At 46.4% G+C, this 16182-nt stretch overlaps 1 pseudogene; it reads right to left on the bottom strand.

The window, feature by feature from the left end:
* Window positions 1-312: 312 nt before the first annotated feature.
* LOC143817756 (uncharacterized) overlaps window positions 313-16182 on the bottom strand; it is a 40944-nt pseudogene continuing 25074 nt past the window's right edge.

Below are 16182 nucleotides of genomic sequence, written 5' to 3'. Positions count from 1 at the left end.
ACGTTTTTTCCAGACGACGTGACGCCAAATTTCGACGCATACGTCGTACGATGTACACGGCGGATGACAATACGTCGCAATGCGTCGCCAATACAAGTCTATGGGGAAAAAACGCATCCTGCAAGCACTTTTGCAGGATGCGTTTTTTCTGCAAAACGATGCATTTTAACGTATTGCAGTTAACGCTAGTGTGAAAGTAGCCTAAGTATGAGTGTATCACATTGGGATGTTAATTCATATAATAAGCCCTTAGGCAAAACACATGAACCTCAGCTGTTTTATTGAGCAGTAGGGACCTAACCCTCAATAATGTTAGACATCAACTATATACTGGTAGGGATATTCTACAGAGATTATAAAGACAGGGTCAAAACTTTACATCAAAACTGCAATAAGAAAGGCTTACTTTTGAGGGTAAGTGCACACGACCAGTATACGCTGCAGGTTGGACGTTACGTACTTGCGCAGCGTCCAACCTGCAATATCCAGCTGTTACAGCATAGTGGATAGGAATTAAAGAAGTCCCATGCCCACTATGCGTGCACAGGCCCCCACGGCTCACCTGCGGAGACGGATATGTGCCGCGTCTCTCCAGACCGCAGCATGTCTATCTTGCAGAGATACAAACCTCCGCAAGATAAATTTCACCCGTACAATGTATTGGATGTGGTGATTCCACACGGTTCAGTGAACACATGCGGATCAACTTGCGTTCAATAGCCAGCAGTGCTTTGGACACAGCAGACAGTTTAATGACCATGTGATCAGTGTGTTCCTATCTTTTTTATTTAAGTGGTGAAAAAAATCCAAAGTTTGTAAAAACAAGAAAAAAGTTGCCTTTTTTCAAGATCCATAACGTCTCCATTTTTCTGAATCTGGGGCTGGGTGAGGGCATATTTTTTGTGCGTTGATCTGATGTTTTTATTGATACCATTTTGATGTAGATACGATCTTTTGATCATCCACTATTGCATTTTATTGCAATGTTGCAGCAACCAAAAAAACATAATTCTGGCGTTCTAAACTTTTCTCGCTACACCGTTTACAGATTGGATTAATTATTTTTATATATCAATAGATCGGGTGATTCTGGGATGAGAGGAAGGTGATTTTAACTTTTATTTTTTTTAATATTTTTAAAAACATTTTTTTTTAACTTCCTTCAATAGTCTCGATGAGAGACTAGAAGCTGCGATCATCCGATCACTTGTGCTACATAGAGCAGGGCTGCAACCCTGCTCTATGTATCAGAAATGCTCACTTGCTGTGAGCACCGACTGCTGGGCGGCGCTCATAGCTATCTGGCTATGACATCCACAGGGATCTCCTGCAGATCCCGGGTTGTCATGCCAACCCATCGGCAACACATGGTCATGTGATTCGGGTTCCAATGGGCGGTGTCAATGACGCACTTCCTGCGCATGCATGTTAAATGCAACTGTCAGAGTTTGACAGCAGCATGTAACATGTTAACAGCCGCAGGTTGATCGCAATTCCACCTGCAGCTGTTAGAGGCACATAACAGCTGATCAGATCAGCTGTCATGTGCCCGAAAAGATGTGGGCTCATCAGTGGAACCCGCACCAAACAGGGGGAAGCGTCTATTGATGGATATATCTGTCATTGGACATTAAGGGGTTAAGCAAGAGGCACCATTAACTAAACAACTTCATGAAGACCAAGGGGATCTCCAAATAAGTCAGGGACAAAGTTGTTAAGAAGTACAAGTCAGGGTTGGGTTATAAAAAATATCCAAATCTCTGATGATCCCCTGGATCACCATCAAATACATTGTCATCAAATGGAAACAACATGGAACCACAATAAACCTGCCAAGAGGGGGCCGCCCACCAATGCAAAGAGGGCACAAACTAGAGAGGCAGCAAGGAGACCAAAGGTAACCCTGAAGTAGTTGAAGAATTCCCAAGCAGAGACTGCAGTATCTGTCCTTATGATCACAATAAGATGTGCATTAAATAGAGGTTGCGTTTATGGAAGAGTGGCCAGAAAAAAGCCTTTACTTACACATAAATATTGTAAAGCTCGTTTTGAGTTTGCCAAAAGACATGTGGGAGACTCCCCAAATATATGGAGAAAGGTGCGGTGGTCAGATGAGACCAAAATTGAACTTTTTAGCAATCAAGGTAGATGCTATGTCTAGGTCTGACACTAAAGCAACATGACTCATCACCCCAAGAACACAATCCTCTTAGTGAAACATGTTGGTGGCAGCATCATACTGTGGGCATGTTTTTCGGCAGCAGGACAGGAAAAAAGGCCCCCTTCTAGTGGAGGATGAATGGTGCAAAATACAGGGATATTCTTGACCAAAACCTGTTTCAGTCTGTCAGTGATTTGAGACTGGGATGGAGGTTCACCTTCCAACAAGACAGTGACCCAATGCACACTGCTAATGCAACTGCGATATCCCTCAGACTAGGGAATACCCTGTCTGTCCCTCTCCCAGAATTTACACTAATGGTGTGCTTGTCTGGGCCACCAGGCCTGACCCTGACTCCTGTTTCAGCCCTATGCTGAAACCTCCACCCGCCACCCAGTGATTAGACCACACAACAACCTCAACAGAAAGTACAGACAGGGAAAACTAAAAACGCACCATACCGCAGTCACACAGGAAAACACTATAACGTGCACAGGGCAAAACTAATACAAATATAGGAAGGAGAAATATGACAAAGGATAATACACCACCAGATACGATATTTCTACTCCAAGACCACCACTCCAGACCGGAATCACTAGGCACGAGGCACAAGCTATAATCGGCGATGCCCAAAGTCCAGCAGAACTATTTAAAGGCAGTGGGCGTGACCCAGCCTCCAACTCGAGTACCAGCTAAATTAACCCCGGACAATTAACCCCTAACAATCTAGTAGGCGCCATGAGCATATAGTGGACGAATGCGGAATTACCGCTGTCTGACGGACGCCCTAGTGTGAATAGCATCTGACATGACAGTACCCCGCCTTCTACGAGGGACCCCAGGGCCCTCATGACTTATAGGACCCGGCTTGTCCGGATGGCGGCGGTGAAACATACTGACCAGCCGGTCCGCATGAATGTCCGAGGCTGGTACCCAAGACCTCTCCTCTGGCCCATAACTGTTATGACCTGGTGGTTAAGAGGCCACACTGATATGACCTGGTGGCTAAAACGCAACATGGGACGAGCTCTGAGGAGGTGGTATCTCTACTGACCGCAGTTCCTAATCCTAACAACAACACAAGTAATAGCCGTGGGATGTTTCTGACTCTCCCTAGACACCTCGTCACAGCCTAAGAGCTAACTACCCCTAAAGTAGGAAATAGAAAGCTATCTTGCCTCAGAGAAAACCCCCAAAGGAAAGACAGCCCCCCACAAATATTGACTGTGAGTGGAGAGGGAAATGACGTACACAGAAATGAAATCAGATTTCAGCAAAGGAGGCCAATACTAAACTTGATAGACAGAGAGAAAAGGATACTGTGCGGTCAGTATTAAAAACTACAAAATCCACGCAGAGTTTACAAAAATGAACTCCACACCGACTCACGGTGTGGAGGGGCAAATCTGCTTTCCCAGAGCTTCCAGCTAGCCTGAATATGACATAGTGACAAGCTGGACAAAAAGAGACATATTTGCAGAGCAATAGAGTCCAAACAAATGGACAAACAAAAACTAGCAAAAACTTATCTTTTGCTGACAAGGACAGGCCATATGAGAAATCCAAGGAGAGAACCAAATCCAACCAAGAACATTGGCAGCTGGCATGAACTAAAGCCCAGAGCAGGTTTAAATAACAAACCCAGGCAAGGCGATAAGTGGAGGCAGCTGCTACAGCTACCTAAAGGAGCAGCAGTTCCACTCGAAACCACCAGAGGGAGCCCAAGGGCAGAACTCACAAAAATACCATTAGCAACCACAGGAGGGAGCTCCAGAACGGAATTCACAACAGTACCCCCCCCCCTTGAGGAGGGGTCACCGAACCCTCACCAGAGCTCCCAGGCCAATCAGGATGAGCCAAATGGAAAGCACGAACCAAATCGGCAGCATGAACATCGGAGGCAACAACCCAAGAATTATCCTCCTGGCCATACCCCTTCTACTTGACCAGATATTGGAGCTTCCACCTCGAAAAACGAGAATCCAAAATCTTCTCCACCACATATTCCAATTCCCCCTCAACCAACACCGGAGCAGGAGGATCAACGGAGGGAACCATAGGTACCACATATCTCCGCAACAAGGATCTATGGAACACATTATGAATGGAAAAAGAAGCTGGAAGGGCCAAACGAAAAGACACCGGATTGATAATTTCAGAAATCTTATAAGGCCCAATAAAGCGAGGCTTGAACTTAGGGGAAGAAACCTTCATAGGAACATGACGAGAAGACAACCAGACCAAATCCCCAACACGAAGCCGGGGACCAACACACCGACGACGGTTAGCAAAACGTTGAGCCTTTTCCTGAGACAACGTCAAATTGTCCACCACATGAGTCCAAATTTGCTGCAACCTGTCCACCACAGAATCCACACCAGGACAGTCAGAAGGCTCAAGCTGCCCCGAAGAAAAACGAGGATGAAAACCAAAGTTACAAAAAAAAAGCGAAACCAAGGTAGCTGAACTAGCCCGATTATTAAGGGCAAACTCGGCCAACGGCAAAAAGGTCACCCAATCATCCTGATCAGCAGACACGAAGCATCTCAAATAGGTTTCCAAGGTCTGATTGGTTCGCTCCATTTGGCCATTTGTCTGAGGATGGAATGCTGAAGAAAAAGACAAATCAATGCCCATTCTAGCACAAAAGGACCGCCAAAACCTAGAAACGAACTGGGAACCTCTGTCAGACACAATATTCTCCGGAATACCATGTAAACGAACCACATGCTGAAAAAATAATGGAACCAAATCAGAGGAGGAAGGCAACTTAGGCAACGGTACCAAATGGACCATCTTAGAAAAACGGTCACAAACCACCCAGATGACAGACATCTTCTGAGAAACAGGAAGATCAGAAATAAAATCCATGGAAATATGCGTCCAGGGCCTCTCAGGAATAGGCAAAGGCAAAAGCAACCCACTGGCATGGGAACAGCAAGGCTTAGCCGGAGCACAGGTCCCACAGGACTGCACAAATGAACGCACATCCCGCGACAAGGAAGGCCACCAAAAGGACCTAGCCACCAAATCTCTGGTACCAAAAATCCCAGGGTGACCAGCCAACACCGAACAATGAACCTCAGAAATGACCCTGCCAGTCCATCTATCAGGAACAAACAGTCTCCCCACTGGACAGCGGTAAGGCCTATCAGACTGAAACTCCTGAAGTACCCACCGCAAATCAGGGGAGATGGCAGAAAGAATCACCCCCTCCTTGAGGATCCCAGCCAGCTCAAGAATTCCCAGAGAGTCAGGCAAAAAACTCCTAGAAAGGGCATCAGCCTAGACATTCTTAGATCCTGGAATATACGAGACCACAAAATCAAAACGGGAGAAAAACAGAGACCACCGAGCTTGTCTAGGATTCAACCGCTTAGCAGACTCGAGGTAAATCAGATTCTTATGATCAGTCAAGACCACCACGCGATGCTTGGCTCCCTCAAGCCAATGTCGCCATTCCTCAAATGCCCACTTCGTAGCCAACAACTCCCGATTGCCGACATCATAATTACGCTCAGCAGGCGGAAACTTTCTGGAGAAGAAAGAACATGGTTTCATCAAAGAGCCATCAGAATTTCTCTGAGACAAAACAGCCCCTGCCCTAATCTCTGAAGCATCAACCTCAACCTGAAAAGGGAGCGAAACATCTGGCTGACGCAACACAGGGGCAGAAGTAAAACGACGTTTAAGCTCCTGAAAGGCCTCAACAGCCGCAGCGGACCAATTCATCACATCAGCGCCCTTCTTCGTCAAATCGGTCAGAGGCTTCACCACACTAGAAAAATTAGCAATAAAGCGGCGATAAAAATTAGCAAAGCCCAAAAATTTCTGAAGGCTCTTTACAGATATGGGTTGAGTCCAATCATGAATGGCCTGGACTTTAACAGGGTCCATCTCAATAGCCGAGAGAGAAAAAATGAAACCCAAAAAAGAAACCTTCTGAACTCCAAAGAGGCACTTAGACCCCTTCACAAACAACGCATTAGCACGAAGGACCTGAAACACCATCCTAACCTGCTTCACATGAGACTCCCAATCATCGGAAAAAACCAAAACATCATCCAAATACACAATCATGAATTTATCCAGATAATTCCGGAAGATATCATGCATAAAGGACTGAAATACCGATGGAGCATTAGAGAGCCCGAATGGCATCACAAGATATTCAAAATGGCCTTCGGGCATATTAAATGCTGTTTTCCATTCATCACCTTGTTTAATACGCACAAGATTATACGCCCCTCGAAGGTCGATTTTAGTAAACCAACTGGCACCCTTAATCTGAGCAAACAAATCAGAAAGTAAAGGTAAAGGGTACTGGAATTTGACCGTGATCTTATTGAGAAGGCGATAATCTATACAGGGTCTCAAGGAGCCATCCTTCTTGGCAACAAAGAAGAATCCAGCCCCCAACGGTGACGAAGACGGGCGAATATGCCCCTTCTCCAAGGACTCCTTTACATAACTCCGCATAGCGGCATGCTCTGGCACAGACAGATTGAAAAGTCGGCCCTTAGGGAACTTACAGCCAGGAATCAAATTAATGGCACAATCGCAGTCCCTATGAGGAGGCAGGGAACTGGACTTGGGCTCATCAAATATATCCTGGAAATCCGACAAAAACTCAGGAACTTCAGAAGAAGGGGGCGAGGATATTGACATCAAAGGAATATCACTATGTATCCCCTGACAACCCCAGCCAGTTACAGACATAGATCTCCAATCCAGCACTGGATTATGTACCTGTAACCATGGAAAACCCAGCACAACAACATCATGCAAATTATGCAACACCAAAAAGCGAATATTTTCCTGATGTGCTGGAGCCATGTACATGGTTAACTGTGTCCAGTACTGAGGTTTATTCTTGGCCAATGGCGTAGCATCAATCCCCCTTAAGGGAATAGGGCTCTGCAAAGGCTCCAAGGAAAAACCACAGCCCTTGGCAAATTCTAAGTCCATTAAGTTCAGGGCAGCGCCAGAATCCACAAATGCCATAACAGAAAAGGACGACAATGAGCAAATCAGGGTAACAGACAAGAGAAATTTAGGCTGTACAGTACTAATAGTAACAGACCTAGGGACCCTCTTAGTACGCTTAGGGCAATCAGAAATAGCATGAGCAGAATCACAACAGTAAAAACACAGGCCATTCTGACATCTGAATTTCTGCCTTTCTGCTCTAGTCAAAATCCTATCACATTGCATAGGCTCAGGACTCTGCTCAGAGGACACTGCCATATGGTGCACCACCTTGCGCAGACGCCGATCGATCTGAATGGCCAAAGACATTGACTCATTCAGACCAGCGGGCGTGGGAAACCCCACCATAACATCTTTAAGGGTTTCAGAAAGACCCTTTCTGAAAATCGCTGCCAGGGCATACTCATTCCATTTTGTGAGCACAGACCACTTTCTAAATTTCTGGCAGTATACTTCTGCTGCTTCCTGACCCTGACACAGAGCCAGCAAAGTCTTTTCTGCCTGATCCACAGAATTAGGCTCGTCATACAGCAATCCGAGCGCTTGAAAAAATGCGTCAACATTGAGCAATGCAGGATTTCTTGGCTCAAGGGAGAATGCCCAGTCCTGCGGGTCGCCACGCAGCAAAGAAATAACAATCTTCACCTGCTGAATGGGGTCACCAGAGGAACGGGGTCTCAGAGCAAAAAACAATCTGCAATTATTTTTGAAGTTCAAAAATTTAGATCTATCCCCAGAAAACAAATCAGGAATAGGAATTCTAGGCTCTAATACCGGAGTCTGGACAACATAATCTTGGATACTCTGTACCCTTGCAGCGAGTTGATCCACACGCAAGGACAGACCCTGAACCTCCATATCAGCACCAAAATCCTGAACCACCCAGAGATTAAGGGGAAAAAAAAGACAAAACAAGCTACAAAGGAAAAAAAAAAGACTCAGAACTTTCTTTTCCCTCTTTTGAGATGCATTTAACACATTGTGGGCCAGCTGTACTGTTATGACCTGGTGGTTAAGAGGCCACACTGATATGACCTGGTGGCTAAAACGCAACATGGGACGAGCTCTGAGGAGGTGGTATCTCTACTGACCGCAGTTCCTAATCCTAACAACAACACTAGTAATAGCCGTGGGATGTTCCTGACTCTCCCTAGACACCTCGTCACAGCCTAAGAGCTAAGTACCCCTAAAGTAGGAAATAGAAAGCTATCTTGCCTCAGAGAAAACCCCCAAAGGAAAGACAGCCCCCCACAAATATTGACTGTGAGTGGAGAGGGAAATGACGTACACAGAAATGAAATCAGATTTCAGCAAAGGAGGCCAATACTAAACTTGATAGACAGAGAGAAAAGGATACTGTGCGGTCAGTATTAAAAACTACAAAATCCACGCAGAGTTTACAAAAATGAACTCCACACCGACTCACGGTGTGGAGGGGCAAATCTGCTTTCCCAGAGCTTCCAGCTAGCCTGAATATGACATAGTGACAAGCTGGACAAAAAGAGACATATTTGCAGAGCAATAGAGTCCAAACAAATGGACAAAAAAAAACTAGCAAAATCTTATCTTTTGCTGACAAGGACAGGCCATATGAGAAATCCAAGGAGAGAACCAAATCCAACCAAGAACATTGACAGCTGGCATGGACGCGTCGGTGTCGCGTCCACGGAACCCACCACCTTTTTTAATAATGATCTGTGGAACATGTTGTGAATCTTATAAACCGTAGGAAGCTCCAATCGGTAGGCTACCGGGTTAATGATGGCGACGACACTAAATGGACCAATAAACCTTGGACTAGTGTTGAGCATTCCGATACCGCAAGTATCGGGTATCGGCCGATACTTGCGGTATTGGAATTCCGATACCGAGATCCGATACTTTTGTGGTATCGGGAATCGGAATCGGAAGTTCCCAGTGTATGGTTCCCAGGGTCTGAAGGAGAGGAAACTCTCCTTCAGGCCCTGGGATCCATATCCATGTAAAAAATAAAGAATTAAAATAAAAAATAGGGATATACTCACCCTCTGACGCACCCTGGTAGTAACCGGCAGCCTGCTTTGCTTAAAATGAGCGCGTTCAGCACCTTCCATGACGTCACGGCTTCTGATTGGTCGCGTGGCGGTCACAATCACAAGCCGTGACGTCATTCTCAGGTCCTAAATTCCTAATTCTAGGAATTTAGGACCTGAGAATGACGTCACGGCTTGTGATTGGTCGCGTGGCGGTCACATGAGCGGCACGCGACCAATCAGAAGCCGTGACTTCATGGAAGGTGCTGAACGCGCTCATTTTAAGCAAAGAAGGCTGCCGGTTAACAGCGGTGAGGTGCAGGGGCCTCCGGAGAGGTGAGTATATCAATATTTTTTATTTTAATTCTTTATTTTACACATTAATATGGATCCCAGGGCCTGAAGGAGAGTTTCCTCTCCTTCAGACCCTGGGAACCATCAGGATATCTTCCGATACTTGGTGTCCCATTGACTTGTATTGGTATCGGGTATCGGTATCGGCGATATCCGATACTTTTCGGGTATCGGTCTATACTATCCGATACCGATACTTTCAAGTACCGGACGGTATCGCTCAACACTACCTTGGACCTAATTTCAGGGACGGTATTTTGAGTTTTATGTTTTTTGTGGACAACCACACCCAGTCACCCACACTCAGGTCCTTACCTGGCACCCATCTACTGTCAGCCACACGTTTGTACCTAGCACCCACACTCAGCAAGCGCTGCTTCACTCTCCTCCAGACAGATGACAGTTGTGCTCCTAACTGGTCCTCCTCCGGGACACCAGCAGAGACCCCCTGATGCAGAGTACAAAATTGAGGATGATGACCGTAAACACAAAAGAACGGGGACTCCCCAGACGATTCCTGGCGGTGATTATTTATGGCAAACTCCGCCAACGGAAGGAACGTCGACCACTCCTCCTGATTGTCAGAAACAAAGCAGCGTAAATACTGCTCCAAATTCTGGTTCATACGCTCGGTCTGACCATTTGACTGAGGATGAAATGCCGAAGAATGCGACAACTTGATCCCCAGCCGTGAGCAAAATGCTTTCCCAAATTTTGCCACAAACTGAGTACCTCTATCAGACACGATGTCAGACGGAACCCCGTGAAGTCTGACCACCTCCTGCACAAATACCTGAGCCAGAGTCTTCGCGTTAGGCAATGACGGTAAGGACACAAAGTGCAACATCTTTGAGAAACGATCAACAACCACCAAGATGACCATGTTCCCAGCTGAGGAGGGCAGGTCTGTAATAAAATCCATGGAGATCTCCGTCCATGGCCTATTTGATACCCCTAGAGGATGTAATGTGCCAGCAGGACGGGAGCGAGGCGTCTTAGCCCTAGCACACGTGGTACATGCTGATACGTACGAGACCACGTCCTGTCGGATTTTGGGCCACCAAAACCGACGTGACACCAACTCCAAGGTACCCCTAACCCCTGGATGGCCAGCCAGAACAGTATCATGCTCACCCAACACCTTTAGGCGAAGATGGAGAGGTACAAATGATTTGTTAATGGGAAGCTCTGGTGGTACCTCCTCCTGAGCCTCGGCAATCTCAGCCTCAACCTCTGTCGTGAGAACCGAGACCACTACACCCTTTTGGAGGATGGGTACCGGATCTTCCCGAGGTTCTCCCCCCGGAAAACACCTGGATAAAGCATCTGCCTTAGTGTTCTTAGACCCCGGTCGGTATGTAACAAAAAAATTGAATCATGTGAAAAACAACGCCCAGCGAGCCTGCCTGGGGGACAGACGCTTGGCTGACTCTAAATAAAGCAGATTTTTAAGGTCGGTGATAACTGTAACCTGGTGGACCGACCCCTCCAAGAAGTGTCGCCATTCCTCAAAAGCCAACTTGATAGCCAACAACTCCCTGTTGCCGATATCGTAGTTACGTTCGGCTGGCGACAGCTTCTTGGAAAAGTAGGCGCATGGACGCAACTCGCCCAAGGATGAGCCTTGTGACAGCACCGCCCCCACTCCAACCTCAGACGCATCGACTTCCATGGTAAATGGTTTAGATATGTCCGGTTGCACCAGAATGGGGGCCGAAGCAAAACTGTTCTTCAGAAATTCGAATGCGCGTACAGCAGCCTCAGACCAGGCGGAGAAATTGGTGCCCTTTTTCGTCATGTCAGTAAGCGGTTTAGCAATGGTAGAAAAATCTTTGATAAACTTTCTATAATAGTTAGAAAACCCAAGGAACCACTGAAGCGCTTTTAGGTTATCAGGCTGTTCCCAACGCAGCACCGCTTGCACCTTAGTGGCGTCCATTTTAAACCCTGAAGCAGACACAATATAACCCAAGAAAGGCAACTCCTGAACCGAAAGTACACATTTCTCAAGTTTAGCATAGAGCTTATTCTCTCTGAGTAGCTGTAACACCTGCCTCACATGCTCTAAATGAGTATCACGGTCGCATGAATAATTGAGAATGTCATCTAGGTACACAATAACGAATTTCCCCAGGACATGCGAGAACACATCATTTATGAAATGTTGAAATACTGCAGGCGCATTTGTCAACCCAAATGGCATCACCAAATTTTCAAAATGACCCTCATGAGTATTAAAAGCCGTCTTCCACTCATCACCTTGACGGACTCTTATGAGGTTGTATGCCCCCCTGAGGTCAAGCTTGGAGAACCACTTAGCACCAGCCACCTGGTTGAACAAGTCAGGTATCAGTGGCATAGGGTATGGATCACGAACCGTAATCTGGTTTAACTCCCTGAAATCCAGACATGGGCGTAGTCCACCATCTTTCTTCTTAACGAAGAAGAGCCCCGCTGCCACAGGCAAGGACGAAGGCCTGATGTGCCCTTTGCTCAAACTCTCAGCAATGTAGTCTTTTAAAGCTTGCCTTTCAGGACCAGAGATGTTAAACAGTCTTGCTTTTGGCAATTTGGACCCTGGTTTAAACCTAATAGTACAGTCATAGGGGCGATGTGGTGGCAATTCTGAGCAACCCTTCTCTGAGAACACATCCGCGAAATTCAGCAGTGACTAAGGAATGCTAGGAGTCACAGCGGACACACATGTGGCCAGGCAATTCTCCTGGCAGAATCCGCTCCACTGGATTATGTCCTGAGTTTTCCAGTCAATCACCGGGTTGTGCATAGATAACCATGGAAAACCCAGAATCATTTGTGCAGGAAGATTACTGAGCACCCTACATGTAACCTGCTCAAAATGAAGGACCCCAATGTGGAGTTTAACCTCAGCCACATACTCAGTAATATCCCCCTGTGGGAGAGGAGCAGAATTGATGGTGACCACCCGGATAGGATGAGGCAGTTTTTCGACCGTGAACCCGGCCGTGCGCGCAAACTCCTCAGGAAGCATACATTGAGAGACCACAATGGAAGATATGCATAAGCTCAGATTAGCCTCTTCCACACCCTCTGAGCTTAGCTTAGCAGTTTTCCGCTGTTGCGCTTTTCTTAGATAACTGAGGACAAGCATTTACATAATGCCCATTTTTATCACAGCAAAAACAGGCTCCCTGCTTCCTGATCGAGGGGGCTCGATGATGTGACACCTCTGCGATTTGCATAGGCTCCGTGGGCTCACCTGCAGCAACCTCACGTGCACCTACGCCCTCCCCCAAAGGCGGCGTCTCTTGCGCCCCCTGACGCAAACGGCGATCAATGCAGACAACAAGACTCATAGCAGACTCTAGAGAAGCAGGAGTCTCATACATCAGAAGGGCTTGTTTAACCCTTATCGAAACCCCATGAATAAACTGACTCCGCAGCACAGGGTCATTCCACTGTGTGTCCACCGCCCAGCGGCGAAATTCAGAACTGTAATCCTCCGCCATTCGCTCCCCTTGGCGGAGAGCGTGAATTTTAGATTCTGCTAGAGCCATTCTGTCAGGATCATCATAAATGAGCCCAAGAGCAGAAAAAAAACTATCCACTGAGTTAAATGCAGCTGAATCAGATGTAAAGAAAATGACCAAGCTTGAGGGTCTCCATTCAGTAAGGACAATACCAGGTCCTCATTACCTGAGGAAATCGGGCGCATACGAAAAACAACAAATTTACTGCGTTCCCCAGCAAACCTCTCAGGTAAAGGAATCTTTGGCTCTGCAACTCTACCTGCAGTTTCAGCTTGCACATTGGATACTACTAGACCCTGTTGCTGAACCGCCCCCTTCAACTCAGTGACCTGTAAGGACAGCACCTCCAACTGGCGGGTTATGGAAGTCATGGGATCCATGGAATACAAAATTTTGGGGCCGATTATAATGTCACGGGGGTACTGGGTAGACTAAGGCTGGTTACCCGGGCCCCTGCGATATCCCTCAGACTAGGGAAAACCCTGTCTGTCCCTCTCCCAGAATTTACACTAATGGTGTGCTTGTCTGGGCCACCAGGCCTGACCCTGACTCCTGTTTTAGCCCTATGCTGAAACATCCACCCGCCACCCAGTGATTAGACCACACAACAACCTCAACAGAAAGTACAGACAGGGAAAACTAAAAATGCACCATGCCGCAGTCACACAGGAGAACACTATAATGTGCACAGGGCAAAACTAATACAAATATAGGAAGGAGAAATATAACAAAGGATAATACACCACCAGATATGATATTTCTACTCCAAGACCACCACTCCAGACCGGAATCACTAGGCACGAGGCACAAGCTATAATCGGCGATGCCCAAAGTCCAGCAGAACTATTTAAAGGCAGTGGGCGTGACCCAGCCTCCAACCCGAGTACCAGCTAAATTAACCCCGGACAACCTAGATAAAATCTAGTAGGCGCCACTGAGTGTATAGTGGACGAATGTGGAATTACCACTGTCTGTCGGACGCCCTAGTGTGAATAGCGTCCAACATGACAGCAACACTCCAGTGGTTTAAGGGGAAACGTGTAAGGGTGCGTGTCCACGGTCCGGATTGTCGACGCTTGACATGGAGCAGAAAACCCGCTCCGCCCAAAGTGCCGCCCCCTTCTGTACACGCGGTGATTCCAGATGTGTTCATTGCACACATCCGGTGTCACCGCACCCTATACATAGGACCCTGTTATTTACCTTGTGTCGACGGAGTGTCGCTGCAAGGTAAACAGACATGCTGCGTTCTAAAAAGACACACCGCATGTCCGTAAACGCAGGGCCGCAGGGTGTGTGTTCGCACGCATAGTGAAGATGGGATTTCATAAAATCCCCTCCAGTATGCTGTAACAACTGGATGCTTCGGCTGTACGCAGCGTTCAATCCGCAGCTAATCCGGATGTAATCCGGCCCGTGGAAACATACCCTAAGTGTTTTGGAGAGGCCTAGTCAAAGCCCAGACCATAATCCAATTGAGAATCTGTGGTCAGACTTGAAGATTGCTGTTCATCAGAGGGAACCATATAACTTGAAAGAGAAGGAGCAGTTTTGCCTTAAGGAATATGCAAAAATCCCAGCAGCAAGATATGGAAAGCCCATAGAGACTTATCCAAAGCAATTTGCAGCTGTAATTGTCACAAAAGCAGGCTTTACAAAATACTGACTTTAGGGAGGTAAATACTTATGCACACTGTAGATTACAGTTATTTTCTCCTGTTTATTGTTTGCTTCACAATAAAAACACAACCACATGTTCACAGTTGTAGGCATGTTCTTTACAATAACTGATGCAAACCCTCAAAAACAACAACTGTGAAATTTCAGGTTGTCAAGTAGCAAAAAACACGATAAATGCCAAGGGGAGTGAATATTTTCACTAGCCACTATATTTCCCCAAGATAGCGAGTGTGCTGCTTGGGAAAAATAGTAGAACCACATATGGAATTGGCAATATTGGGTTTAGATAGATTAGGACAGGGAGGAAACACATGGGACCTGATTCATCAAGACTGGGGTTGTCCACACCACTATTGATTAGAGGGCGTGGTAAAGTCAGACGCTGCTGATTCTGGAAGAGGTGTCTACCTTTTCATGAGTCTGATGAGTAGCGTGCACCTCCGTGTGCTAAAGCCGAAATCTCTCCAGCTAGGTACTGGAATAAGATTTATGACATAGAAAATGAAACAGCTCTGGATAAATCAGACAAGATGAACCCCATCTCGCCCCAACTCTTCCTATTTCAGAGAAGCTGGGCGAAATTGGCGTGAAGATGCCAAAAGTTGCAAAACCTAGTGTCACGGATCCCCACTCCGTGGTGTCACTAATTCGTCATGTATCCGCTCTCAGCACGTGACTTGGGTTGTGCCTGCAAGGGTTAATCTATCTCCCCACTCTCAGTCCAGCATTCAACCTCTGTCCTATGCTGTAATGGGAGCATAATTCACACACCGATCCAGGCCACACAACCGCTCATTCACGCTGCCACCACTCATCGAAAACACGGGCGATGAGTCCCGGAAATATTAATACTAATAATGTCTACCACTCATAAGGCTCACACACCTTAGGCTATGGATTCTTTTAGAACATTCAAGGTTCAACTTGTTAAAGTTTTATACTTTAATACAAAAAAGGTCAGTGCATACAGTAAGAAAAGTAATAAAAATATGATAATAAAAAGACATACAACTTATGCAAAACAGTATAAAATAACAGGAGAAAACTTACAGAAATCATCTAACTTGGTAGTCTGCTTTCTGCTCCCTGAGGGTAGGATAAATGTAGATTGGATCACACCAGCTCGGCCGCCCCCATTATGTGAACACATGTCTCTGTATACAGGTCTAATTTATAACTTTGGTCTGGAGGTCAGGTTTCTAGACCAGCCCCTCAGGTTAATATCATAATTGCTTGGTTTTTGATTGGACCACGGCCGCGCCCCCCAATGAATATATTATTTTCTCTTAAGATCCTTTGTGTAACAGCTCTCCCAGGGATATTATCAGGCCGTAATTAACATCTCCCTTCCAAGAGCTAGGAGGTGCCAAATGTTACCTTTCTTCTCAGCTTCCAGCAGGACCCCTTGGTGAGATTGGAGACAGAATTCTACTTGTCCCAGGAAAATACATATTAACACCTGGGTGCGACATGC

Source organism: Ranitomeya variabilis, chromosome 3 (assembly GCF_051348905.1).
Source record: "Ranitomeya variabilis isolate aRanVar5 chromosome 3, aRanVar5.hap1, whole genome shotgun sequence".
Taxonomy (NCBI): domain Eukaryota; kingdom Metazoa; phylum Chordata; class Amphibia; order Anura; family Dendrobatidae; genus Ranitomeya; species Ranitomeya variabilis.
The sequence above is the reverse complement of the archived record's forward strand: the minus strand, read 5'-3'. Positions and strand labels throughout refer to the sequence as shown.